The sequence below is a fragment of the Chiloscyllium plagiosum genome, unplaced genomic scaffold (assembly GCF_037043375.1).
Source record: "Chiloscyllium plagiosum isolate Xiang-an unplaced genomic scaffold, Cpla_swu_hap1 HiC_scaffold_32, whole genome shotgun sequence".
NCBI lineage: Eukaryota > Metazoa > Chordata > Chondrichthyes > Orectolobiformes > Hemiscylliidae > Chiloscyllium > Chiloscyllium plagiosum.
Window position 1 is genome coordinate 13,520,774 of NW_028270170.1, and position 27,193 is coordinate 13,547,966.

General features: G+C 40.2%; 1 protein-coding gene across 2 annotated transcripts in view; it reads right to left on the bottom strand.

Moving 5' to 3' along the window:
• Positions 1 to 27,193, bottom strand: part of raraa (retinoic acid receptor, alpha a) — a 583,661-nt gene that overhangs the window by 391,790 nt on the left and 164,678 nt on the right. The window contains exon 3 of one of the 2 annotated variants that reach the window (XM_087977800.1): positions 8,249 to 8,304. The exons of the other annotated variant lie outside the window; for it this stretch is intronic. The gene's annotated coding sequence lies outside the window, so the exon portion shown is untranslated. The remainder of the gene's footprint in view (positions 1 to 8,248; positions 8,305 to 27,193) is intronic. 2 annotated transcript variants of the gene reach the window in all.

Consider the following 27,193-nt stretch of genomic DNA (forward strand, 5'->3'; position numbering starts at 1 on the left):
CACAAATGGGTTGATCTGGCAATTCACCGAATGAAATATGGTTTGTCCATGACTGAAACAGAAACTTTCCATAACTGGTCTTCAAGAGACAATTCTTCATGAATTCTGCAAACAGAATAATCTGTATGGTGACCCCAATGGTTCAATAAGTTTATACAGTGAGTAATCAAATAATAAAGAGCTGACCCTACCACATTTAAATCATCATTCTACGCTGAGTTCGCTGGCCTAGCAGCATGCGTATTACAATTCCCTCTACTGAAAGCAAGTATGGGTATTGGGAAAGGCCAAGAATTGGCCTCAGCTGCAAATTCATCAACAAATACAAATATTCTAACACTGATCACGTAGGGTCAGAAATCAAGAAGGGTTAAAAGGTAGTTCAGGGCAGCCTGAGGCGCCGAATTTTACAAAAGCTCTATTGCTCAGTCACTCACCCCCACAATGATATTAGGCTGTAGGTAGCCTTAACAAGTAGAGAGTGAAACATCAGTTTTGAATGTCAGGCAGGGAGATACAGAGGTGGAATGGTTCTATGAGCAGTCCACAACAGGCTGTTAATTTTACCCTTACAACAACATTGGTGGAAAAACAATTCTCCCACTCTCATCTGTTTGCTTCTGCCCAGCACATTACAGCAGTGGAGGCAGGTTGAGATCTTTAAGTGGCAAATTAGTAGCCTCAATGGCCTAAGAATCAGTGGGCAAGTGGGACCCTTAACCTTCCCTGAGTTATTGGGACTGAGTTGCGATTAGGCAGAAATGATGTGTGCTACCCACCCATCATCTCTTACATACCACATGGCCACTAGCAGGTGTATACTTATTTCCTTTAGGCCAATTTCAATTTCTAGTGTCTTTCAACAATCCTTCCATTTGGCCCAAACTTTCCAGGATGCAATTACCAGCAGCAAGAATACTTTGGCGACTCTCCAAAATATTTGGCTTGGTTTCTAACAAAAATAATTAACCCTGCTTTCCCAAAGCAGTAGCTGCTTTGTCTCCACCAATAACTGTTCTTTGTCTGCGAGATACTATGAAAATCTCCTAATCCTCTATCATCAAAATGGTTCATGTTCGGGTTTTTCTCCCGATTACATGAGAACGTTTCTGAGTGGAGGTGTTTATCCACAATTCTCTGCTGTACATTGAGTGAAAGGTACATTTCAAAACATAACCTCTTGAATGGTTCAATGTTCATGACATAATCCTCCACAGCTCCAGAATAACTCTCTATCCTAACACTACTCTTTTACTCTTCAGTCTTCTTGGTTCCTATCTCCCTCCTAACTACTAGTCCAGTTTTTGATGCTCCCTGCTGTTCTAATTTATGGCCAGCGAGCCTTCCTGTTGGCCAAAATCATCCACACCCAACAACTGATTAAGCCCATCAACCTGTCCAGTGACTAAGTGGAAAATGGAGTAAATGACACAAAATTTTGGAGGGTTTTCAGTTTCACCTTACCTCTCTTCCACAAATTATTCGACATCCTCAAAATAAAGGCACAACCAATTGAGACAGAATCAGTTTGTTTACATCCTTGTGATATTATCAAAAGTTCCTAGATTTTGAAGATCTCAGACGATTATAGAATCTCGAGTGTGGAAGCAGAATTTTCAGCCATCAAATCCACACTGTCCCTCTGAATAGCATCCCACCCAGACTCACTCCCTTACCCTATCCCTGTAACTGTGGTTCCATGATTAGCCTCACACAACTAGGGACATGGGTTCAATTTCACCCTTGAGTGGCTGTGTGGAGTTTGCACACTCTCTGTGTCTGTGTGGGTTTCAGCCAGATGATATGGTTTCCTCCCACAGTCCAAAGGTGTGCAGGTTAGGTGGATTGGCCATGCTAAATTGCCCATAGTGGCCAGGGATGTGCAGGCTAAATGGACTTGCTTTGGGAAATACAGGATCACAGGGATAAGTTCGCGTGGGTCCAGATGGGATGCTCTTCCAGAGGGATAGTGTGGACCTGATGGGCCAAATGGCTCGCTTTCACATTGTAGAGATTCTATGATACAATCTTGACTGAATCAAATTTTAAAAAGAACCAGCAATCAACTTGCACCAATGCTTTGGGAGAAACATTGAACAAAAATCTGAACTATTTCTGTTATTTAAATTGCTTTGGTACTGTAAAATCATATCGGTTCCAAATTACAAAAATAAATAAGGCAAATCACTGTCATCTGAAATTTTTTGTATTTCATTATGGCCATTGGACTCTGTTGGTTCACTGGAACATAGAAGCCCAGGCTATTCAGCCCATCAAGTCCACACCGACCCTCTGGAGGAGCATCCCACCCAGATCCACCCCTCTCCCCTATCCCTGTAACCCTACATTTCCCATGGTTAATCCACTTGACCTGCACATCTTTGGACTGTGGGAGGAAACCGATAAACCCGGAGGAAACCCATGTTGACACAGGGAAATGCGAAAACTCCATACACAGTCACCCAAGAGCTGGAATCAAACCCGGGTCCCTGGCACTGTGAGACAGCAGTGCTAAGCATTGAGCCACTGTGCTGCCATAGTTTTATATTGTTTTAACCATATGTAACTAAACTCAAGTAATAGCAATTGGATGTTCAAATGGTGGTTTGAATACAAAAGAAACGGTTCAAAGTTTGTGCAAAGATTTGTAGCTCGGGTGCTCGTTGTTGTGGTTCTGTTCGCCAAGCTGGGAATTTATGTTGCAGACGTTTCGTCCCCTGTCTAGGTGACATCCTCGATGCTTGGGAGCCTCCCAGGCTTCACAGGAGGCTCCCAAGCACTGAGGATGTCACCTAGACAGGGGACGAAATGTCTGCAACACAAATTCCCAGCTCGGCAAACAGAACCACAACAAAAGAAACGGAGCTGATACTGTATCAGAATGGCTCAACAAATTAATCAAAATGGAACATGTTTGTCAACTCAACATCCTAAACCTAATCCTGACTATTTGGTTTGACCCAAAAACATTGTACAACCGTATTGCATATATAATACTCCCATCGTTATCTTTTTCCTCTCTTTGTAACAGGTTTTAGCATTCAAAACGTATCTTGTCCAGAGACTTGGAGCTACTGCTCTCTAGTGCTAATGTACTTGCAAATGTTTCTATTACAATAATATGAATTTAAGCAAACACTAAAATGACTCAAAACACAATTTTCCATCGTTGTAACATATGAATGGTTATTCCAAGACTAGTGATCTGGATAACAAGCCCAGTACTTCTCAGAGAATGAAATTAGAATGCGAATTGGAATTTACAATTATTTGGATTATTACATGATTTCTTAAATCTAAAATTTAACTTGGAACACAGTGAAAGTTCAATATATCCCAGCAAAGTGTCATTGCCTTTAGGGCAAGGGGAATTTTCTTTTTAAAGAAATGCATTTCATTTAAAAGTTGCAACGTTCATTAAAGGTTCAAAATTACATTAGGTTAATTCATTCAGCTATAACTATTTTGACAGGGAAGTTAATGTACTTGATGAAAATGAATGAATAAAGGCCAAAAGAAGAAAAAAACTAAAGCATAAATAAATAGTGGGAGTGAACGAGAGACAGCTACAGGAAGAGCAAAAGATTTTTTTTTTAAATCCAAAAAAAACAATCAACAACTTTTTAAAAATCTCGATTTTCTGAGGTGAAAAGTGCTTTTGTGATCTCACTAACATAAATATGTTTTATGGAAAGGATAAAAATAAGATTAGAGCTGAAAGATAGGGGTGGAGGCCATACTCAACATAAAAATCATATGTCTCAAAGAGTCTGTCTAAAATTCTCCAGCCATGAAGGAGCCTTACTAGATCTGGAATAGTATTCAATTACTAAATGGTGTTGAACTATACAGGGAATTAAGACTATTAAGCTGATCTTACAAACAGAAAATATCCATGCGAAGACTTATTTATTGATTCAGAACATTAGGAATTTTTTAAACTCAAAATAGATGCACAATCTTGAGCATCTGCCTGAATTTTTAACACACACATTCTAATAGGGAAATTTCCAAATGGTAGTGCACATTCATAAAAATCAACTCCCCTAAGAGAAAGATCAATATCTGACACAAAAGAAAGAAGTGAGTTTCTTGGAAGCAGCTTTACCAATGGATGATCCACTTGAGATGAGAAAAGATAATAAGACCAAAAAAGCTGGTCCATCAAGAAGAATTAAAGATGAAACCATCAAAGCGATAACTGTTGATTAAGCTTGCAAGAGACATAAAACTGTTTTGCAAAAGTACAGAGAGAAACAAAGAATGGAGGAGTTATAATCCAGGTAACCTAAGATCTATTGCTTATTCTATAGAAGCACATCAATCATCTTTTTCTTTTTTGTCAGAAAACCACAACATTTTTTTTTGCAGAGATGATTTATTATACTTCAAAACATCTAAGAATTAAAATGGAAACATGTGTGGGCTCTTTGAGCAGCTTATAGAACTGCGTCTACTTTAAAAAGAAGGCTCCAGGGTACGGAAGTTCAGTATTATCCACCAGATACTACGGGTATGCGAATGAGTAAGATTAGAGTCAATAACAATTCTCCAGACATAACAGATCACATTCTACAAGGCTCCATCAATGGCCTGAATGTTTCATGCACATGGCTCCATTCCAGAAGTCCCGGTTATCAAAGCACAATGTTGCCATGGTTTTTGGCAAAAAAATATTAGGACCATTTTCATAAACCAAAGATATTTCCTGGCTCATGACATTCTAGTGCTTGAGGCAAAGTATATGGGAGAAGTGCATTGCAACTAACTTATTCACACATTCATACTATAAAACACCTTCAGCATTCAAAAGATGGGATTCCATTCCTTAGATTAATGTAGACATTTTAAGAGTAAATCCCAATTTGCATTGTTCTCCAGGGCTCTGCCCTTCATAGAGGCTAAATGACTGAACAGCCAGAGGAAAAGAAGCAGCAAAGCGCTGAAGAGGATGGCAAGAGATGACCATAAGAATAAAATTATGTCTGCTAAATAGCTTCTCTGACTGCTGCAATCATTGGGTGGGGTCTAAATGCGGAAATGTTCAATAAGTACTGATCGCCACAAAAAGAATGAATCAAGGGAAATGAGCATTCACATGAAAGATTCTGCTTCTATGCTTGTAGACCACTATACATCAATGAAATGGTAGCCATTTCACAATGTTATTACTTGCTGTTAGCATTTTTTGACAACATCTTTTCCTGTATCCTGCTTAGAACAGTTACGAGCCAAAGGCTGAAAGACATGATAGAGGTCTGTGACCACTTGTCTGGAAGGACTCAAAGCAGCTGTAACTGTGATATCACTGATAGAGATATCCTTCTTCTTGAGCTGATCTCCTAGTCTGGCTACAGGGGTGGATACAGGTCAGACAGAACTTGCATTCACCAATAAACCTAACAATATCGATTTATTCAAACAGACAGGATAACATTATTTTCATTCAGGAGAGACAGAATAAAGGGATATCTGCTCCCGAAGTTGAAAGTATAAAAAATACAAAAATATAAGTCAATAGAAATACTTATAGCTTGATGTTAACAAGTTGTCCAATATCATAGATATTGATGTAATGCAATTTTAAATATCATAAATATTCTGACAGGTTTCAATAATATATTTTGTCTAACTATAACTATTCAAGAAGTGTCAAGTTAACACAGCGATATGACTCTTCCCTCTAAAGCAGGAGGTGATGGCAGAAGTCACATTAAAAGATTTGAGTACATTTCTATGCTGATAATCTGATGTATCATTGAGGGAATATTGCGTATTTGGAGGTATATTTTGGACTTGCTATTAAACTTGGCCTTATTTGTCTCTTTAGCTTGAAACAAGGAAAAGAAATTCATAAGATGCCAAATTTATTTATGTTCCTGCGTGCTTCAGAAACCTGTGGACAAATAAGATCTGTGGACAAAAATAGAGATATTTGAAATGTGAATGCTAAGACATATTTAAAATTCTCGTGAAAGATAAGAGAAAAAGGAAAAGTGGCTTGAAACTGCAGGAGTAAAAAGAGATCTAAAAAGTGACAGCAAAAAAATGTCACAATTTTAGTCTTTTGCTAAGAACTGAAAAGCTATGGAGATCTCTTCTATGGAGGGGACAAAGTAGGGGCAGCAGAAAGAGGGGACAAACGTGATGTAGTTGGATTATAGACATCACAAAATAATTGAAGACCAGCCTCGGCGGATCTGTGATAATGGTGTAAGACAGACAAACCTGACATACTGAAAGAACATGGGGAAGAGCAGCTACAAATAGGACAGAATGATATGTCGCTTCAGGTGAATACTTAAATATCATGGGCTAATATTTTAAGATGAGAAATTTCTTTTGAGATCTTGACCAATTTTTATCTCTCAATATCAAATGGATTAGCTGGTCACTATCTTACTATTACTCGTGAGACCTTGATATATGCAAACTGACTACCGTATTTGCTAGGCGAAAGTGAGGACATGCTGGAGATTAGAGTCAAGATTAGAGTGGTGCCGGAAATGCACAGCAGGTCAGGCAGCATCCAGGGAGCAGGAAAATCCACATTTTGGGAGCCCAGCTCCTGCTCGAAACGTCAATTTTCCTTCTCCTCGGATGCTGCCTGACCTGCGGTGAATTTCCAGCACCACTTTAATCTTCACTACCATATTTGCCTACTAATTAAGTGACTACAATGCAAAAACATTTAATTCTCTACATAAAAAGCAAGATCTATCGTTCAAGTTGCTAAGCAAGTACAGAAATGTTCCTTTAGCTGCAAAGATTCAATTGAAACAGACAGGCTTCCATAACAACACAAGTTTTATAAGAGTTGTTGTGGTTCTGTTCGCCGAGCTGGAAGTTTTTGTTGCAAACGTTTCGTCCCCTGGCTAGGCGACATCATCAGTGCTTGGGAGCCTCCTGCGAAGCGCTTCTTTGATGTTTCCTCCGGTGTTTATAGTGGTCTGTCCCTACCGCTTCCGGTTGTCAGTTTCAGCTGTCCGCTGTAGTGGTTGGTATATTGGGTCCAGGTGGATGGCATTCATCCACAAACTCCATCAACAAACACATCGACCTGGACCCAATATACCAACCACTACAGCGGACAGCTGAAACTGACAACCGGAAGCGGCAGGGACAGACCACTATAAACACCGGAGGAAACATCAAAGAAGCGCTTCGCAGGAGGCTCCCAAGCACTGATGATGTCGCCTAGCCAGGGGACGAAACGTTTGCAACAAAAACTTCCAGCTCGGCGAACAGAACCACAACAACGAGCACCCGAGCTACAAATCTTCGCACAAACTTTTTATAAGAGTGTTCAACTTTAGCTTCTGGATTTCGCCATTTAAACAAAATTGAACACATTAATGAACGGAGTCTGTGTATAGTTTTAAAGCAATGCAACTGCCCTCTTGTCACAGTAGTATTCCATGAGAAATGTGTGCAAAATATGCCTCAGAACTCTTGCACCCAAGGCAGGAGGCACTCAACATTATGTTATCAGTTCCAATTTATCAGGAGAATTTAACATAACTGATCAGACATTCATCTGGATTTATGCACACGCACCTGACCAAATGAAATTTACATCAAAATTATGTGTCACAAAAGCATACTAAATTTCCTTTCTTTGTCTTTTTTGCCAGAGTATATATATAACTGAGACACCAAAAAGGTGTTTTACTGCATTGGGAGTAGATCTGTAACCAAGGCTCATAATCTAGATTAATAGGAATTGAGAGATGAATTATGTGTCAGGATATATATACATTTTGACTAAAGAAACTGAATATTTCAATTTGGAAAGGAGGCATCTGAGAGCTGGTCTTATAAAGACTTGGAAGGTTGTTAAAAACATAGAAATAATTGACTTGGAATTTTACTGTAAACCATATGAGCAGAACTAGGTGTTGTAGGTTCACATTAGAAAGGGGAACCTTTTGGACAGATGTCAACACAAAAATCTTGGAATATTTTCAAAAACGGTGGTGGAGACTAGGATCTCTCTGGATGGAGGAGGCAGATGTCCTTCCTTGCCATGATTAGCTTTTGACTTCATTTATTCTTGCATATATACTTTGCTACTGCAATTCTCTAGCAGTTCAGAAAGTAATAAAGGTTTATGGTCTCCTCAGTTGATTGAAATAGTTCAAAGTTTCTGCTAAAAGTATAGCATTGGAAATTTGTTACAGATTTGATAGGAGTCATAAGTTCCAGACTCGAATCTTTCAATTGCATAAATGAGAGAGTTGATCATTACCTTGCTGGTTCCTCCACTTTGACACATTGCAGGATTGTTTCACTATTAAGAGAGACCTAAAATAAAAAAAACGTTAATTACAGCAAGTTATTTAATTATGTGAAAAATAAACAGACCAAGCACTTCAAACTGTGTTGAAGCTCTTAATTCATTATTTTCCCACTTTTTTTCTTCTTGGAAAGCATCGACTCACTTGAAAGAATAGTGCTGGCACTCCATAGATGCAAGCGGTCATTCTTTGAGTGAAAAAATAATGGTGACAGGCTCTTCATCCTTGATGAACACCACTTTTATTCCTGGTGCAGTTTTTACCTATCAAGAGGCTAATCTTTCAGATGGAATCTGTAAATGCTGAGCACAATTAGGATCCTAAGTTGTTCTTTCTGTTACAGGGCCAAATAGGCAAATACAATGCTACTGATCTTTTCAAGATCAGTCAATTCAATGCAGATCTTAGAGGTTTTCTGGTCCATACAATCTAGAACTATTCCTGGGCACTTTGATGGGGCAAGCTCTTAATTTTTGCAATATATTCATTGTGCAAATTTCACTGTCTGCTGCACTCCTGTCACAAGAACTGAACAGATCTGTTGAACTAAATGCTTTATTTGTACATTATTTTTAAAAAGCAGAGTTTTAAATATTTCAACACTCGAGGTTTGAGAAACTCCAATATTGAACATATTGCAGCTTAAAAGCTGGTACAGCTCCATGCTATGGTAAAATCAGTCACTGATGTGCAATACAAAATCTGAAGCTTCCTTTTTTACTAAACAGTAGGAAAAAAAAACCGACACAATGAGCTTTAGTCAAGCATCTGGCTGTAGGCCATTATAAGCCAGTTTCGGCTCAGGATTGTGCAATGAATTGTTGAATGCACAATGACAAGATTGGTATCAATGTGTTATATACATTATGTTTTGAATAACTAGCTTCAATTAAAAAAAACTTTTGGTACAACAAAGAATAAAATGAAATTGTTCTGGATTCTGGCACTCAAGAGGAAACCATAGTATCACCATGGTTTTGAACGTTATGCTATTTTCAAACTAGCAAAGTTTGCAACTTAATTTTACATATTACAACAATTACCAGTAAATGTTCATTACATATTCCAGCCGATTAAACATTTGAATAGTAGTTGTACTTGAGGAAATGAGCTAAAATAATCCTACTGTAATGAATTAACAAATAGTTTATTAAAAGAATCCAAGTTAATTAAATGAGAAGACAATTGACCATTGCTACTTACCTACTCCATTTTTAGGGTAACAGCATGAAAATGGGTGAAGAGCTAAATATTTCACACCACAAGCAACCATGAAATTCAAATTTCTACTTGATGCTGACTTTTCATACATACTGAAGTATCATTACTCAGATGAGCATCTCAAGATATTTTACTACTTTAAAGATGTTATATGAATACAAGTTGCTGTCCCTCAAATCTTAACGTACTTAGTTATCTAGGTTTACTAAATCAGTCCAGATTACCAAAGTATTTTTTATCCCAGATTATACATTTCACCACATTGATAATCAAAATTCCACATTTCGCACTAAAATATCTGTATTGGTTTTTGTCAGCACACTCTTACAATACATCCTGTCTTCCAGAAGTAGCATAAACTTAGTGAGTCATAGTGTGTAGTATAATTCTAAGAGAACATCTCACAAAGTTATTCCATCCTCTGAAATATATTTTTAGCATCTAAGAACAGTAAGGGGTGGTCGCTGAACCAAGTGAGCATGGTGTGGCATGCTGAAGGGACATTGAACATAATCTTTCTATGGACAAATCTTTTTGAACATTCTATACATAAAAGGTTCAGGATGAGCTTTAAATGCCATGCCAGAAATTTGAAATCAATTTAACAGAGACAGGTGTCTGTAATAAGCACAGCTCAAAGCATGCTTCCCTTTTTCTCTGAAATCAAAAATGTTGCATTGTGAGCTACATATGGAGAACCTCATGATAAAGAGAATCTAATTCTGGAGACAGCCCTTTTAGAAATGCTCTAAGTCCAATACGCCCTATGTTTGACAGTACATTTGTTTGGTTTGATTTATTTCTTATTAAGTCATAAAAAAGTCCAGTGTCTCTTCTTTTCCCAGTTGAGGCAAGTGAACTTGGTACAGTATTCTTGAATAAAGGTATTAATTTCAGACTTAGTTTTCTGCAGAATTCTTACTCAATTGCTTTGGGATCAGACATTGCTGCATGATTGTCAGTCAGAAGTTAAAAAAAGGTCCCATTAGAATGTTGCTCCCTTACAAAGTATACAATATTAAGAGATAGTTTTATTAGACTTTTTATACAGTGAAGCCATTATGTTCTGATTTGACTACCAGAAGAATCTAGATTTCTCCTGGCACTTTACAACAGAATTGCCAAATCATTAGGAAGGTAAGATTTGGATTGTTGTTTCGAGGTGAATTTCTCTCTCCCAAATTATGGCTAAACAGACTTTATTTTTCCTGATCGAATATATCATGGAACAATGCTTTTATACTTCTCCAGGACAGAATGAGGGTCACTTACCATCACTTACAAAGTTTGTCTGTTTGAAATATTAATAAGGGATGATATTGGAGACACCTAAAGACAACTTATCGAATCCTCCAGTGATGCCTTATTAGTTTGGATACGAATAACTATACACTGACGAATGCTGATGCTTGTTTAAAATACAGTTAGACCTTCTCATGACCGACCAAACATCATTGACCTAAAACATTGTGTTGAATTTCCCCAGCCCCTTGGATTTGGGATTGGAGGCGAGAGGGCAGGAAAATAAGAGGCTTACCAATGTTGACCCAGTGTTAGAGTCCAGATCTCATTAGGAAATCCAGCCCATCAACACAGTTTCTCTCCAGAAATGCTGCCATAGCTGAACATTCTTACTTTCTGTTCTTATTTCAGATTCCCAGCATCTACAGCACTATTTTAGAATTAACCTTGTACTTGTGAAGTGGAATTGTGAGGTGATGTAATTGGTTCTGGAAAGGAACTAAAAGTATTGGATTAGAAGGTGAAATTATGGTCATCGGGGCTTAATTTTTGATGCGCAATAACTCAAAGATGTTCAACTGTTCTTCTTTATTGCTTTTTCTCATCATGATGTGCGCAGTGTTTGTGCACAGGGTTTGAACGTTGTGTGAATCTTAGGTATTGTTTAAGTTGCAGTCTGAGGTGAGGTGTCGGACCAGGGTGAGAACGATGTTGGTAATAAAGTTGGGGGAGTCGAGGTTAAGATATGTTCAAAAAGGATAATTGTTAACAGTTGAAAGCATCCAATGCAATTAGCTATCTTATAGAGTCACAGAGTTGTACATCAATGAAAAAGGCCCTTTTCTTATCTGTCAACTTAGAAACTGAGGAGTTATTTTCTGTTTAGTCATTTGTGGAGTATGGGCATCAGTGGATAAACTAATATTCCTTCTCTAATTACCCTTAATTTGGTTTTGTCACTATTTAATACAACGGAGTGGTTAGTAAGGACATTTCAAACTGCATTTCAAGAGTTACATGTAGGCCAAACCAGGAAAGAATGGCAGATTTTGTTCCATAAAAGGACATTACTGACCAAGGTGAGGTTTTACAGTCACCGTTAAATCAGTTTTTAATCCAGATTTATATGTTGAACCTAATTCAGCATTACTAGTTCAGTGACATTAACATTACACAACTGACTTCCCTCAATGGATGGCAAAAGTGAGGACTACAGATGCTGGAGATTACAGACGAGAGTGTGGTGCTGGAAAAGCAAAGCAGATCAGGCAGTATCCGAGAAGCAAGAAAATCGACGTTTTGGGCAAAAGCCCTGCATCAGGAATGGCTGATGAAGGGCTTTTCCCCGAAACGTCGATTTTCTTGCTTCTCGAATGCTGCCTGACCTGATATGCTTTTCCAGCACCACACTCTCGATTCCCTTAATGGATGGCCAGCCCTCTACGTTTGGAGGATTATCTCTAATTTCCTTCACATTGATAGCTGAGCACAGCCCCTAAACTGTTGACTTCCTTTTCCAACAATCTCCACTTTTCAATTTTCCATAAAGTTGTTACTTATAACTCTTTGAACTAGATTTTGATAATCTGTTTTAATATCTTTTCAAATGGCTCAAATTCTGACCGGTAGTGTTCTTGTGAACTATCATGTTAGAAGAGAATGAAAATGCAAATTATAACAGTAGTACTGAGTTGTAACAGTAGTCTGAGAAATTGTCCCATCCAATGTTTGATTTAGCTCTCAAAGTTAGTCAGTTGGGTCTCCTGATGGAGATTACATTCATGGATTTGTCACAGAAAAGGCAAACATCTTTAATTCCTTGAAAGGTAAGATGCCACTTGTGTTCACATACCACTGTATCAATAATACTTGGTCTAGCATAAAACTAAAAAGTTTGTTTTCAAGGATGATACCAAAAATGAGAGGTTATGGAAGGCTGAAGGATGTTGCAATAAAGATCTATATAACAGAGAAATGTTTTGATAATACAGATACAGAATGTATTTCAATTCATGGGAAAGATTGGAACTAGAAGTCATCACCATAAGATTGCCACCAAGAATCAGAGGGAATTTAAAAAAAACTTCTTTGCCCAGAGAATGGGTGAATTTGAAATGTGCTGAAGTGACCAGTATAGATACATTTAAATGGAGGCTAAAAACACAATTGATGGAGAAGGGAAGAGAACCATTGCTGAGAGGTTATGGCGTAGTGCTAATATTACTGGGTTAGCCATACAGACCCTCAGCCAATGTTCTAGGGACATGGTTTCAAATCATGGCAGCAGAGGGTGAAATTTGAATTCAATAAAATCTGGAATAAACAGCTTGCCTAATAGTGACCATTGTTGATGGTCAGTGGAACCTATCAGATCACGGAAGGAAATTTGCCATCCACACCTGATCTGGCCTACAAGTAACTCCAGAACTACAGCATTGTGGTTGACTCTTCGCTGTTCTCTGTAGAATTAGGGTTGAGCAATAGATGCTGGTCTAGACAGAGACACCCACATCTTGTGAAAAAATAAAAACAAAAAATTGAAGTACTGGTAGAAACTAGAGTGCAGCATAAATACTGATGGCCTGTTTGTGTATTATGTGATCCATATATGCTAGTTATTGATTTCTGGAACATGATCATTTTCAGATATTTAATTAAAAGATTTCATACCAGGTTAGTCTACCGTCTAAGCATAGGTGGCTGGATTCCTATTCATTAAAATGCCAAGCAACTACCCCCACTTGGAAGGTTTATTAAAGGGTTGTAAAAGCAAATTATTGCAGCATGATTGCAACCTTCTTGTAGCCAGTCATTTTAACACAGTGTCCTGTCCGCATGCCCACTCGTCTTGTCCTCGGCATGCCGTAGTGCTCCAGTAAATCACAGCACAAACTAGAGAATCAACATCTTAACTTCAGACTAGGCACTTTACAAACTTCTAGACTTAATATTGAGTTCAACATCTTCAACTTGTGAACTAACTCCCATTCCTTCCCTTTCTTTAATCTTTACCTGTTACGTTCTCTTTCACCCTCTCTCTCCTCCCCACACTCCACTGGACTGTCTGTTCTTTCAAGACTGGCAGTTAGACACATCATTGTTCTGCCATTCTCACATTCAGATCACTTAATCTGGACTATCAGCATCCTTTCTCCCCCAGCATTCAACAGTATTCCCCCAACTAAAGCATAAGTGCTGCCCCCTCCACACTTCACATCAGGTCTGATGAAGAATCATCTAGGCTCGAAACATTAGGTGCTCTCTTTCCATGGATGTTGCCTGACCCCCTGTGATCTGCAACATTTGTTGTTTCTAATAAAGGGTTGTATCTACAAGGAACATCTTACCATAATCCATACTTCCTCCGTAAACTGAACAATGATTTCAATTTTAGAAACATTCACATGTTGGTGGACGTAGTCGGATGGCCCCATGCAGATTTGGCTATGTTCGGAGGTGTGGCTAGTGAATACAATTCACTAATTCCATCAAAAATCTGTCACAATATTTGGAGCCTCTGTTCTTTCATTTGGAAAAATTTCTCTTTCTTCATGTTTTTCACACCACCTCCACTACAGCAATCTTTCCTGTCTCCTGTCTAATGTTCCCTTCCCTACCGGCTCTAAATATAAACTGTTATTTCGCTGTTTTCCAATGGTCCGGAATGCTTTAGTTTAGTCCAATACAATGAGAAAATATATCTATCTATATTTAAAATGCCAAAAGTCCAAAATAAACAGATGGAAGCAATACTTTATACTGCACTATCCTGGCTAACATTCTGAATGAACTACTGACTCTGCACATATACTTCAAATAAAGCAGAATTTTTTATTGCAGTTCTCAAGAATTTAGCTTGTTTTATGACCATCACTGTTGGCAGTTTTGTATTAAAGGAACAATTCTTCCACGATATCAGCAGAATAATACTATATCAACAAAAAACATCTGGCTTTGTTTAGTACTGCCTAGTAAATCTGACACATCAAAAAATTCATTTACCAGAACAAGTGATTCATTTCTGAAGCACTACTTTCATTTCCAGAATTTTCACCAGGAAATGTCAGACTTTCAAGTGACCTACCTGTATACTTCTATTTCATCACACATCAAACAAGATGACAACAGTAACTCAGTCATTAGTGGACTATATCTGGCCTGAATGCATCCAAGTACAAAATGAATAGATGTTTTTGCTGTCTGTCTTTACTTACATTACTGGTATTGATCTTTAAACCTGCAAACGTTAAATTCAAATTTCAGATTGGGTTTACATACTTAAAATTAATGAATTTGAATACAGGTTACATTTTAAAGTTACAAGAATAAAATAGGTCAATAAGCCCAAACAGTTCTTGTCAGCATTTACCTGCTACATGAATGAATATCTCTAATCATATTTACCTATTCTGTTCCCAAATCCTTGCACCCTTTTAAATCGCTCATCTATCAATTTAACCTCGACAACTGATATAGCTTCTGCCTCATTCATTAACCATGAAAGGGAATTTCATGGCATCTTAACTTTTATGTGTTTGAAATCTCTAACATGGAGGAAAAAACAATGACTGCAGATGCTGGAAACCAGATTCTGGATCAGTGGTGCTGGAAGAGCACAGCAGTTCAGGCAGCATCCAAGGAGCAGCGAAATCGACGTTTCGGGCAAAAGCCCTTCATCAGGAATAAAGGCAGTGAGCCTGAAGCGTGGAGAGATAAGCTAGAGGAGGGTGGGGGTGGGGAGAAAGTAGCATAGAGTACAATGGGTGAGTGGGGGAGGGGATGAAGGTGATAGGTCAGGGAGGAGAGGGTGGAGTGGATAGGTGGAAAAGCAGATAGGCAGGTAGGACAAGTCCGGACAATCATGGGGACAGTGCTGAGCTGGAAGTTTAGAACTAGGGTAAGGTGGGGGAAGGGAAAATGAGGAAACTGTTGAAGTCCACATTGATGCCCTGGGGTTGAAGTGTTCCGAGGCGGAAGATGAGGCGTTCTTCCTTCAGGCGTCTGGTGGTGAGGCAGCGGCGGTGAAGAAGGCCCAGGACCTCCATGTCCTCGGCAGAGTGGGAGGGGGAGTTGAAATGTTGGGCCACGGGGCGGTGTGGTTGATTGGTGCGGGTGTTCCGGAGATGTTCCCTAAAGCGCTCTGCTAGGAGGCACCCAGTCTCCCCAATGTAGAGGAGACCGCATCGGGAGCAATGGACACAATAAATGATATTAGTGGATGTGCAAGTAAAACTTTGATGGATGTGGAAGGCTCCTTTAGGGCCTTGGATAGAGGTGAGGGTGGAGGTGTAGCCGTAGGTTTTACAGTTCCTGCGGTGGCAGGGGAAAGTGCCAGGATGGGAGAGTGGGTTGTAGGGGGGCGTGGACCTGACCAGGTAATCACGGAGGGAACGGTCTTTGCGGAAGGCGGAAAGGGGTGGGGAGGGAAATATATCCCTGGTGATGGGGTCTGTTTGGAGGTGGCGGAAATATCGGCGGATGATTTGGTTTATGCGAAGGTTGGTAGGGTGGAAGGTGAGCACCAGGGGCGTACTGTCCTTGTTACGGTTGGAGGGGTGAGATCTGAAGGCGGAGGTGCGGAATGTAGACGAGATGCATTGGAGGGCATCTTTAACCACGTGGGAAGGGAAATTGCGGTCTCTCAAGAAGGAGGCCATCTGGTGTGTTCTGTGGTGGAACTGGTCCTCCTGAGAGCAGATACGGCGGGGGCGGAGGAATTGGGAAAAAGGGATGGCATTTTTGCAAGAGGTAGGGTGGGTAGAGGTGTAATCCAGGTAGCTGTGGGAGTTTGTAAAAAATGTCAGTGTCAAGTCGGTCGTCATTAATGGAGATGGAGAGGTCCAGGAGGTGTCAGAGATGGTCCAGGTAAATTTAAGGTCAGGGTGGAATGTGTTGGTGAAGTTGATGAATTGCTCAACCTCCTCGCGGGAGCACGAGGTGGCGCCAATGCAGTCATCAATGTAGCGGAGGAAGAGGTGGGGAGTGGTGCCGGTGTAATTACGGAAGATCAACTGCTCTACGTAGCCAACAAAGAGACAGGCATAGCTGGGGCCCATACATGTGCCCATGGCTACCCCTTTGGTCTGGAGGAAGTGGGAGGATTCGAAGGAGAAATTGTTAAGGGTGAGGACCAGTTCGGCCAAACAAATGAGAGTGTCGATGGAAGGGTACTGTTGGGGACGTCTGGAGAGTAAAAAAAGGAGGACTTGGAAGCCCTGGTCATGGCGGATGGAGGTGTAGAGGGATTGGATATCCATGGTGAAGATGAGGCGTTGGGGGCTGGAGAAATGGAAGTCTTGGAGGAGGTGGAGGGCGTGGGTGATGTCTTGAAAGTATGTGTGGAGTTCCTGGACTAGGGGTGATAGGACAGTGTTGAGGTAGGTAGAGATGAGTTCAGTGGGGCAGGAGCATGCAGAGACAATGGGTCGGCCAGGGTGGTCAGGCTTGTGGATCTTGGGAAGGAGGTAGAACCGGGCAGTGCGGGGTTCCCGGACTATGAGGTTGGAAGCTGTGGGTGGGAGTTCTTCTGAGGTGATGAGGTTCTGTATGGTCTGGGAGATGATGGTTTGGTGATGGGGGGTGGGGTAATGGTAGAGGGGGCAGTAGGAAGAGGTGTCCTCGAGTTGACGTTTGGCTTCAGCGGTGTAGAGGTCAGTGAGCCAGACTACCACTGCGCCCCCTTTATCCGCTGGCTTGATGGTGAGGTTGGGATTGGAGCAGAGGGATTGGAGGGCTGTGCGTTGTGAGGGTGAGAGGTTGGAGTGGGGGAGGGAGGTAGACAGGTTGAGGCGGTTAATGTCCCGGCGGCAGTTGGAAATGAAGAGGTCGAGGGCAGGTAATAAGCCAGCACGGGGTGTCCAGGTGGATGCAGTGTGTTGGAGGTGGGCGAAGGGGTCCTCGGAAGGTGGGCAGGAGTCCTGATTGTGAAAGTAAGCTCTGAGGCGGAGGCGACGGAAGAATTGTTCGACGTCACAGTGTGTATTAAATTCATTGATGCGTGGACGGAGGGGGATGAAGGTGAGTCCTTTGCTGAGGACTGATCGTTCGTCCTCAGTGAGGGGGAGGTCGGGAGGATAGTGAAAACTCGGCAGGGCTGGGAGCTGGGATCTGGTGTGGGTGTAGAGCTGGGAGTGGGGGCGGAACCTGTAACTGGAGTGGGTGTGATGGTGGGGGGAATGGGGGTGGAGTCATGAGCAGGGGTAGTGTTCCCCTCGGGGTTCTGGGGGGTGGGGATAGTGACAGTGGGGTCTGTGGGGGGCATGTCAGCAGAATGCAGGTGAGTGGCGCTGGTGGGGGTGGAAGTGGCGGTGACCACGGCAGTAAGGGTGGCAGAAGTCACTGAGCATGTGGCATCAGCGATGATGTGAAGGGCGGAAGTGATGTCACGTGTGATGCATGAGGAATTGTGAGGGGTGGAAGTGGTTGTGGGAGTGGCTATGATGGGGGCAGAAGTGACATCATCAATCAGCGTGGGGGCGGCAGCTGCATCAGCCGCATGGCTAATGGCGGAATAGGTTTCGAGGCCAGGGGAATCTTCTGGAATGTTTGAGGAGCGCTGGTTATGGAGGTGGGTGGATAAAAGTTTGTTGTACTTACAGTTTTTGATGTTTGAGATGGAATTGAAATACTGTTTGTTGAGAGTATGAATTCTCCTGAGGATGTAGTACAGAGTGGGTCCTTTGCAATTCTGAGAGAGTGTGGCTCTCAGCTGAGGCAGGGCTGACTGTAGAGAGGTTAGGTGCCTGGCGCATTGCTGCAAGCGTGGAGTGGAGGATCTTGAAGGAGAACTGTTGCTGGTGTTTTTGAATCTGTAGTCTGTACTGTTTGTCCTGTTCGGGTCCGAACTCTGCTGGTTTAAAGGCGGTCTGGAGACCATGTGGGATGTGTTGGTTACGGAGGCAGGCACTGAGGAAGCAAATGTGGCTGTGGTAGTGAGTTTGTTTCACGACATGGTTGAAGAGCTTCAGGGCAGAGGAAATGACCTGGGAGTTGCAGTGGGAGAGGGACTCCCTGAGATTTTTGAAGAGAGAGGAGGAAAACTTCTTCAAGGCAGGCATCCTTGCAAGAGGATTCGCAGTAGGGTTAAAATCAACGAGGTAAAAACAATGACTGCAGATGCTGGAAACCAGATTCTGGATTAGTGGTGCTGGAAGAGCACAGCAATTCAGGCAGCATCCGAGGACAGGCAAAATCAACGTTTCGGGCAAAAGCCCTTCATCAGAAATAAAGGCAAAGAGCCTGAAGCGTGGAGAGATAAGCTAGAGGAGGATGGGGGTGGGGAGAAAGTAGCATGGAGTACAATGGGTGAGTGGGGAAGGGGATGAAGGTGATAGGTCAGGGAGGAAGGATGGAGTGGATAGGTGGAAAAGGAGATAGGCAGGTAGGACAAGTCCGGACAAGTCATGGAGACAGTGCTGAGCTGGACGTTTGGGGACTAGGGTGAGGTGGGGGAAGGGGAAATGAGGAAACTGTTGAAGTTCACATTGATGCCCTGGGGTTGAAGTGTTCCCAGGCGGAAGATGAGGCGTTCTTCCTCCAAACATCTGGTGGTGAGGGAGCGGCGGTGAAGGAGGCCCAGGACCTCCATGTCCTCGGCAGAGTGGGAGGGGGAGTTGAAATGTTGGGCCATGGGGCGGTGTGGTTGATTGGTGCGGGTGTCCCAGAGATGTTCCCTAAAGCGCTCTGCTAGGAGGTGCCCAGTCTCCCCAATGTAGAGGAGACCGCATCGGGAGCAAAGGATACAATAAATGATATTAGTGGATGTGCAAGTAAAACTTTGATGGATGTGGAAGGCTCCTTTAGGGCCTTGGATTACATGGACTCTTCCCTTCATTCTGGATCTAGCTAAGCCACTAGAATCAATTTGTGGCCATTTACCCTGGCCCATCTTTCATAATTGTTCTCTCACTTTTCAAATGGCCAACTTTTCAGGAAGCACAAAGCACACACTTCAAAGATACACTGCCAGATATTTACCTTACTAACTAGGAAGAGTTTCGACAAATTGCTCTTAATGATGACAATGGGCCAATCAAGCTCCATCATGCTTTGCATCCCAATGCCTTAGTTGAGGCAGAACAGTAGCAAAGAAAAGAAACTGAGGCAAATCCCCACAATATCCTGGCACCCTAAGGCATATGCTGCACCGTGTGCCCAAATATTTGCAGGTGAAAAGAAACAGCCTGCTGAATCATGTGTAGACCCAGGCAGAACACTGAATAGTCTCATCCTCATATCGAGCACTTTTCTCAAGACTGCCTCCTAATTTCTTTTTTAATCTTACTTCTTAATAATGTTTTGTCAAACTCTAAAGGATCTTGGTTAATCCACATTTTCTCTTCTCTAAACCCTTTACATATCTTTCCATTTCAACCTTCTATCCACAGTGTACCTCCACAAATATAACAGACCTTTTTTTTAAGACAATATGTGAGTTCCAAACATAGTGGTCATGTTTGTACACCTTCTTTTGTCGATATCAGTTCTCTCTGTAGCATGTACAAATATTCATACTCTGTCACCTTTCAGATATTGTCGAGCTTTATGAATATATTGTACACTGATATATTGATTTTCTATTCTTGCAGAGTTTGAAGCCAAGTTTCTGTTAATGTATTTTCAGTTTTTATTTTAGTGATTTTCCAGCAGAGTAAGTGCTCCAGTTTCCACAGTATATTTCCCATTCTGTTCAGTGCCATTAACGATGTTTATAACAGAGGCATTTGGTTGTATTCCTCTATTATGTATAATGTTTTGCTGAAATGCTTCATTTTGCTCCTCTCAATTGATGATCCTGATTTGTTTTATTTTCCCCATTTTCCCTTTCTTAATTTAAAAACTTCACTTTTCCTTATTTAACGGTGGCTCAGTGGCTAGCACTGCTGCCTCACAGTGCCAGGGACCTGGGTTCGATTCCAGCCTTGGGCAACTGTCAGTGTGGAGTTTGCACATGTCTGTGTGGGTTTCTTCCAGGTGCTCTGGTTTCCTCCCACAGTCCAAAGATGTGCAGGTTAGGTGAATTGGCCATGCTAAATTGCCCATAGTCTTAGGTGCATTAGTCAGGAGGAAATGGATCTTGGTGGGTTACTCTTCAGAGGGTAGGTTTGGACTTGTGGGGCCAAATGGCCTGTTTCCACACTGTAGGGAATCTAATCTAAAACAAAATCCAATGTCCCCTGAACTGGAATTCCTCTTCTTTACTTCATTTTTCTCGTTTAAAGCATCCATAGATTATAAAAGGTGTTTTTTTCCCTTTATTTCATATAGATGTTTAGTTACTTTTCTAATTGCCTGTCCTTCTCAATTCCAAAGAAATAACCTTGATTTGACTACCTACAAAGTCTACTCCTTACTTTTTGTTTAATCCAAATTCACCTTCTAGGTCTGATCATTTGCAGTTCTGGTTATTTGCTGTGTTGAGAGAAAAACTGGCTCAAAAGACATTCTGTCTGATGTAGTTCATCTTCTCTAGATCAGGTAACTTCTTGAATCCAAGTGTAGAGTGAGAGTCACTGAACCTGAATCGTTTACTCTGTTTTATCTCCACAGATGCTGCCAGACCTGCTGAGTTTTTCTAGAAATTTCTGTTTTTGTTTCTGATTTCCAGTGTCCACAGTTCTTCTGGTTCTTATTGCATTTCTGATGCTGTTTTACTTCCAGTCAACTAATAAGAGATGTGTGTGATTTTGGACAATTTTTCTCTCAAGATATTTTACTCCTTACACTACTTCATAAGACAATACACTAATACATTTTCAGGAATAAATTTGAACAACTTTGATTTTACTTGAAATCCACATGATTCTGTGTCAAGTTGCCAATGGATTTATGAATTGTGAAAGCTTCAAAATCTATCAATACAGTATAAAAATCTAACTCTAGTTGTGTCCTCAAATAAATAAATGTATAAATATTGACTACACAGAATAAAAAAAGGGAAAGATCCAAGACACAAAATTAATTCAAGGTTATAAGCTAGTCAAGTACTGTAATGCTTTGTACTGCAGTGTAGGCTAATCAGTGCTAATAACCTTATGGGCCCCTACTGTGCAAGGCTAGCCAGATAGAATTGAATGCCAGATCATTAGCACAAGTTGAAAACAGTCAAATGTTCTACACAGCTGAAGATCATAAGACCAGAGCAAACTATGTGTCTAGACAAACCTGAACACAATTAAAACTATAGCACATTTGAAGGTTGGGGCACAGCAATGGGTTAGACGTTGGTCTTTCAACCCTTGGACTTAGGTCAAACTCAGCCATGAAGATTCTGTATGAAGTGAGTTTAAACAATTTCAATCAACTGAAACCTGCCTAGGTGCCACACAACAATGCCCCTATTTCAGCAATAATTCGCAATAAATTGGCAATATTCTTCAGGAGGCACAATAGGATTTCTGGTGTCTCAAATATTATATTCAGTGAAGTATGGTCTTTTCAGATGAGGGCTTGAGAATTTTGAGAGCAGACTGATCAATAACTAATTCAGAATAATTGACCTTGGCAAATGAAAAATGTTCTATTTCCTACTAATAATGTCCACCTTCACTTTTATGAGCACAACTCCTGCAGGGCAGCATAGTGGTTCAGTGGTTAGCACTGCTGTCTCACAGCGCCAGGGACCCAGGTTCGATTCCAGCCTTGGGTGACTGACCATGTGGAGTTTGCAAATTCTCCCCATGTCTGCATAGGTTTCTTCCAGGTGCTCTGGTTTCCTCTCACAATCCAAAGACATGCAGGTTAGATGAACTGGCCATGCTAAATTGCCCATAATGTTCAGGGATGTGTAGACTAGGTGGGTGAGCCAGGGATAATGAGTTTGGGTGAGAAGCTCTTCAGAGGGTCAATATGGGCTGAATGGCCTATTTCTATACTGTAGCGTTTCTATGATTCCATGAACTCACAATGAAGAAAGTGGAGGGAGAATTGCTGATATGTTTTGAGTGTTGACTGGAATGGATTTAAAAAAGCTGAGATGAGATGACAACCCCAAAAAGAACAGATTAAGAAAACAATTTCTATCCCTAATAGATAAATACATTGTGCTTAATATAGTACTGGAACCATCAGATTTAACAGATTTGTAATCTTTACCCACAAATAATGGGTTATGATGTGTTGAAATATTTTCCCCTTTTAAAAATGCTTTCTCACTTTACTGCTCTACAGATACGAGCAGCCATTCTGTAACGAAAACATTTTTCTCCAGGTTTAGTTTGGTAATGGCCCCTGCCATTCAGCAGTAATACAAATAAAAGTCGAAACCCAATGCATTTCAAATTATTCTAGCCTATAAAATGCACTGTTCTAACTAAATAGCTTTACAAAGACCTGAGCTGTACAATAGAACTACACGCAATTAAAAAAAAAATCAAAGTTGTTTGTATGACCAGAAGCAACTTTTGAATTTAGCTGCGAGTTATTCAAATATGTCAAGCGCAAGCAACTATTTCAGTCATATTCAATTACATTCTACAAATAAGAAAACTGATGCTTAGAGTACTGTCTCTGCATTTGGAAGCTAACCACTTTCCAGCCTTTCATGTAAACAACAGAACATCATAGGTGGGAAAGTGCAGAAGTAAAATGCCTAATCCTTTGTCTACTTTTCATTGTAGTCATGTTAGGCCAGTTAGTTCACTCAGTTCGTAAGAATTTAAAGAAAAAAACATAATTAAGTCAACTAACATCAATTGTAAGCTACATAATTTGATACAGATTATAAACTATTCACTATTCCTTTGCTTCAAAATTTAGATTGGCATAACATCTACTGCAATATTCATATCATATTCCAACTATTTATTTGCTTTTTCATCAATTTTGATTCATGCACATTGATCAATTAAAGCCCAATACATTTAGTGTTTATTATAGGCACGAATGATTCTCTGGAAACAGAGGTTAGAACCTGTACTCAAAGCAATTCTGAATGAAAGCTTTGCATTCCTGTTCTAGGCATGCTCCTGACATTCACACAGATTTGCACCATTTAGGGTATCTTCATATACAAAACAGCTAAATACTCAAGTCAGAGCAGTCCAAATATGGAAGTTCAACAAAGAAAGGTGACGCAAAGGATCAAAAATGCAATAGTCTCTGCAAATTCTTCCAAGTAGCCCTATTCATATAACAAATACAGTGAATGCTGGAGAAACTCAGCTGGTCTGACAGCATATGTAGCAAGAGTTATCTTGCCTAGTCCAATATGACACTTACCCAGCATTCTCTGTGTTTGTTTCAGATTTCCAGCATCTTCAGTATTTTCCTTTACTTGAGACTCCATTCACATGTTGAATATTGGCAGGTTATACACAATGACAGGAATCATAGTATAGCCCAGCATTTACACGTTCACTTCCAGCAAAAGTCCTTGGATTGTGATCAGGAGCAGGAACACAAGTTGAATTTTATCTCATCAAAAGCAGTGGGCAACTTTAAGGACTATAATTCCGCCCTGGCTAAGACTGACTAATTCACAACAAAAAAATGAAGTCTAGCTTGGCCTGAATGGCTCTGTTGTTAGAACATGAAGGAAGTAGGTTTCCTCTTCATCAGATTTGTCCATTTCCAGTATTTCCTCAAGCTCCTGTGTACATCTGTTAGAACCGATACCATTGAAAGGAGAAGCCTCCATCATTGCATTTATTTGCAGACCCTGCATCCAAAGCAGCCTAAAATATTTCAGAGGCACACTGCATTAAAGACTTAACAAGTAAATGAAGTACAGTATAATTTTAACTTAAACATGACATACTAGATGAACGTTTCTCTTTCAAAGCACACTTTATCAAACAAAACTGTCCCCAAATAGTCACAAAAAGATACAACAGAAGAGTGCTCACAAAATTTAAATCTTGCTTGAAATGTTTAATGGTTATGTTGAACTTTATGCATTTTTTAAAAACATAAAAAAGTTGCCTCAGTTGAAAACTTGAAATAAACAACATATTTCGACATTTAATACTGGCAATACTTGTAATGTTATTTACCTCTTTCTAGTAGCTCAATAGCACAGGTATTTGAAGCTAATATTTTAGTTGCCATAAACCTCAAATAAATTATGGAATTATAATAACTACTGTATTTTCTCACTTAAAAAAATTTCAATTTAATTCCTAACTCGTGGTCCAGGTAAAGCATAAAAAATTATCACATCTCTCAGTTAGTAAATGTGGCAATGACATATAGAGCACAAAATTCCAAAGGTATTTCAGTCTATAATAAATTGGTGATCTTCTATTATTGGTTGTTGTGTCTTTAGTGGACCAGATTAAATATATCAGAATTAGCACCCTAACTCCTTTGCCTTTGCATCCAGTTCTTCTCTTTTAAGATCCTCCTTAAAACATACCTCTTTTGGTCACCGCCTAATACCTTAGTTTTGGATTGACATCTACTTACCTTCTGATTATTGACTTATGAAGTGCCTTAGATTGTTCTTCCATATTAAACATGCTGAATAAATGTAAATTGCTATTGTTATCTCATAAAGGCCAATGGAAATTTGTGTCAATTTACTGCCATCCTGACACTATCCCTACCTTCATGAAAAATAGCCTGGTCGAAAGCATGTCACTGTAGTAAACACATTCGTAATTCCTCAAAAAGGACACTAATTAACAATCCAGTCTCTTGCTTTGCTTTCACATCCGCTGTAGGTTCTTTTTTTTAAAAACAGATTTTTATCCCATCTATTGTGCTATGCTGATTTCCACCACATACATCAAGGCTTGTGTTGCTCCTCACAACCCATTTAATATTGCTGTTTCACCATCTTGCTCTCTTAGAGGAAGTTTTATGGGGGAATTGACACAAAATTGTAAGAATTTTAGTCCTACTGTTAATACACTTGATTATTTTCTTAATCAATGTTCCCAAATCAACTTTGATAAAATACAATACATATAAACAATGAAAGTGTGCTAAAAACACAACTAGTCAGGTTCGTACTAGTTGTGCAAGAGAAGAGAAAGCTTATCATTCAAGAACATGGTAGTGCAATAAAGCAGCATCTAGCATGCCACAGGAGATGGTGACTTTGTCCATAATTTCCTCACATAATAAACTATTGGCCTCAACAGATTACTTTCCAGTAAGAGGAGAATAACAGGTTGGCTTCTCATGGGTGAATTCCACTCAGTAGAGAGAGCAATAGAAAGGGAAGTAGGACCATAGGAGTTAGCTCGTTCAGCCCTCGAGCCTGCTCCACTATTTAATAAGATCAAATAAAAGCACTGTTTCTTCATCGGGACGGCAACAAGAAGCGGCACTACAGAAATGTAGAAGAAAAGAGGTGCACCAATTCAAAGTCAATTACTTCTCATGTAGTACTCATCACAACATTATTCCTATGGACATAATGTCATTTTATTTTGCTCTCATACAAGTTCTAAGTTTCAAACATTTGTCATAAAAAATATCAACAATGCTGACAATCATGAAGCCTTCCAAAACAGCACACTCTGCGGATTAAATCTGCAGTCCTTGACTGTTGAGAGCATCGTTTGCTTATTCAAGTGGCAAAATGTTCATTTGTTGCATTTTATAATTTAGGGAAACAAATTGCAAGAGCTCTTGTACTTGCAAACTGAGAACCATTTTGTGAGTCAAATGCTTTAAAATAAAATAACAGAAACAGGGACAGAAAACATTCCAGGGCACTTTTTTGAAGAACAGCATGGGAAATGTTGCTCAAGCAACATTAGCAACCAATTCTTTATTGCTTATGATTCCGACCTATTGCCTATGCTGATGCCCTCCTCACATCAAGGTTAAACTTGCTCATTACAACTGATCCAATACTGTAGTTCAACAACTTGCTCTCCTGACTAGATCACTACCTTCGCTTGACTTATATGACAGTCTCATTGCTCATCTTGGGAGCTTGCTGTGCACAACTTGGCTGCCTCACTTCTTACACTGTGTCAGTGGTGTCACTTAAAAAGGACTTTTACAAATTATAAACAGACATACATAACATGAAACTGTGGAATATGTCTTTCTTAACACTTCGTGCATAATTTCTTATACTTGAATTTAATTGTGTTATCTTCTTTGATGCTTTTGCATTGAGCAAACAAGGCAGCCTGCAGTCCTCTAGATGGACAAAGAATACTATTTTACAAGATGGTTTCACTCCCAACCTCTGAAGCCAAAATCCCTTTGACAGTTAAATGGCATTAAATTGCCCCTCTGAGGGCATAACTGTCACTGGCCTCAGTCCAACCATTCAGGCCAGGAGTGTGGTCTTCACACATTACTGTCCGCTGTGAGCCTACAACTAACATACGCAAAGATTTATAACCACAAACCTAAAGCTGCAGTTTAACTTGCATATGCTGCAATTGCATACGCACCATTGTTTTTAAATTGCAATTGTAATTTTAAACAATCATGAATGCACAATCATGACTTATAAAAAGAGTAATTTC